Below are 2,500 nucleotides of genomic sequence, written 5' to 3' on the forward strand. Positions count from 1 at the left end.
CGACATGTCCCGTGTAATATATCGCTCTCGAAGCTACTAAGATCGATAAATGCGACATTCTGAAAAAGCCCGTCTACGCAGTCCAACAGCACGCCGAAAGAGATGACACGTTCGTCCGAAACGTTTTCCCGTATCTCTAGCCGTGTCGACGCTGTTAGACGGTAAATGTTTCGGAGGTGACGCCGGCGGCCGTAGGACTCTGGATAAATTCTCGACCGTCCGGAGGTGCCGCCGACGTCCGGAGGTACCGCCGGCGTCCGGAGGTGCCGCCGGCGATTGGAGGTACCGCCGGCGTCCGGAGGTACCGCCGGCGTTCGGAGATACCGCCGGCGATCGAAATTACCGCTGGCGGTCGGAAGTGCCGCCCGTGTAACGCAACGCGCATTCACGCCTCTAACGGCGAGTGATGCGAGAGATCGCTTCACGCGAGAGTTTCACAATTTTATGCGAGCCTCGTACCCGCGCCGTCGAATCTTTCGACACGGCCCGAGGACCGCGTTTCGAAGCCGGTAGTTCGAGAAATTCGACATTTCTAGAAAATATGTCTACGCGGTCTGACGATACTCCGAGAGCGATGACACGTTCGTCCGAAACGTTTTTTCCCGTATCTCTTGCCGTTTCGGCGCTGTTCGCCCGTAAATGTTTCGGAGTTGACGACCTACGGCCGTAGGACTCTGAATAAATTCTCGACCGTCCGGAGGTGCCGCCGACGTCCGGAGGTACCGCCGGCGTCCGGAGGTGCCGCCGGCGATTGGAGGTACCGCCGGCGTCCGGAGGTACCGCCGGTGACCGGAGGTGCCGTCGGCGTCGGAGGTGCCGCCGGTGACCGGAGGTACCGCCGGCGTCCGGAGGTGCCGCCGGCGATTGGAGGTACCGCCGGCGTCCGGAGGTACCGCCGGCGTTCGAAATTACCTCTGGCGGTCGGAGGTGCCGCCCGTGTAACGCAACGCGCATTCACGCCACTAACGGCGAGTGATGCGAGAGATCGCTTCACGCGAGAGTTTCACAATTTTGTGCGAGCCTCGTACCCGCGCCGTCGAATCTTTCGACACGGCCCGAGGACCGCGTTTCGAAGCCGGTATTTCGAGAAATTCGACATTTCTAGAAAATATGTCTACGCGGTCTGACGATACTCCGAGAGCGATGACACGTTCGTCCGAAACGTTTTTTCCCGTATCTCTTGCCGTTTCGGCGCTGTTCGCCCGTAAATGTTTCGGAGTTGACGACCTACGGCCGTAGGACTCTGAATAAATTCTCGACGGTCCGGAGGTGCCGCCGACGGTGATCGGAGGTACCGCCGACGACCGGAGGTGCCGCCGGCGACCGGAGGTACCGCCGGCGTCGGAGGTGCCGCCGGTGACCGGAGGTACCGCCGGTGACCGGAGGTACCGCCGGCGATCGGAGGTGCCGCCCGCGGCCGGAGGTACCGCCGGCGACCGAGACTGCCGCGACGTAATGTCTCGATTGCGCCGTCCATTTGACGCTCGCGCTCGTATACGTCCGTGCGTAGGACCGTGCGTCGCCGACCGCCCGGCCGGCCGGTTGGGTACTATAAGAGATACGTCGCGCTCGGCGTTACGAACGAGTCGAGCGAGTCGGGCGAGTCGGACGAGTCGAGATACGTACTTTTCAGTCACGACTAGTGGCAGAAGTACGTCGCGTTCGGCGCGTCTCGAACGTTTCGTGCGTACTCTAACTTTACATTAAAAGGGAAAGAAGGAAACCACGAATAATAATCGAGCAGTACACGGGGCAAGTCTTCTTGGAAGAGACTTGTTGTCTCGCAAAGACGTTACGACTCGTTGTCGTCGTCGTGTCGTAATTCTCCTTGGCGGCGGAGATTGCGATACGCGCTCCACTCGTTCGCCGCTGAACGCGGGTAAAATATACACACTTGTTTATACGATCACAGCATTGCCACGAGTCGGTGTCGCAAGACCGAATGGCTCTTATGTGGCGCGCACGCATCTAGTGTGTTGGCCGCGCGATTCCCTCTCGTTTTGAACGCAGCAGTGGAATCGTCGCGCTTACCGAACGTTTACTCCACGGATACGAGTTGGCGGAAGGGCAAGAAACGCTCTTCCCGCTCGCTTTGTACGCCGTAGCGAAAGATTTTTACTGGTCGTTCTTGAACGTACGAACCAGACAGAATTTGTCCTCGACGTCTAAGCATCGGCACCGTCGATCTAGCGTCAGGGTAAATCGCGCGGGTCTTTCGAGACCCGAGCATTTTAACATTTTGGGAGAATGAGAATGAGTATATGATCTTTTGTATAAGAAAAGAAAAGTCGATGATAATAATATATCAACAGAGATATAACAAGGATAATTAAGAGGAGAGAGAAGGCAGGCAGTTCTTAGCGAACCTTGTCGTTCTCTCGCGTATACTTTACGCAACGCACACACAGTGTCGCCGACCGGCTAAGCAAGACCGGCGGCAATGAAACGGCACACGAGCGTGTCGCGTCGGTGCCCGATTAACACCGGGCCACCGGACGCG

This window comes from Prenolepis imparis, unplaced genomic scaffold, assembly GCF_030444845.1.
Source record: "Prenolepis imparis isolate NDT839.2.m4 unplaced genomic scaffold, iyPreImpa1.0 SCAF_464, whole genome shotgun sequence".
Lineage (NCBI taxonomy): Eukaryota > Metazoa > Arthropoda > Insecta > Hymenoptera > Formicidae > Prenolepis > Prenolepis imparis.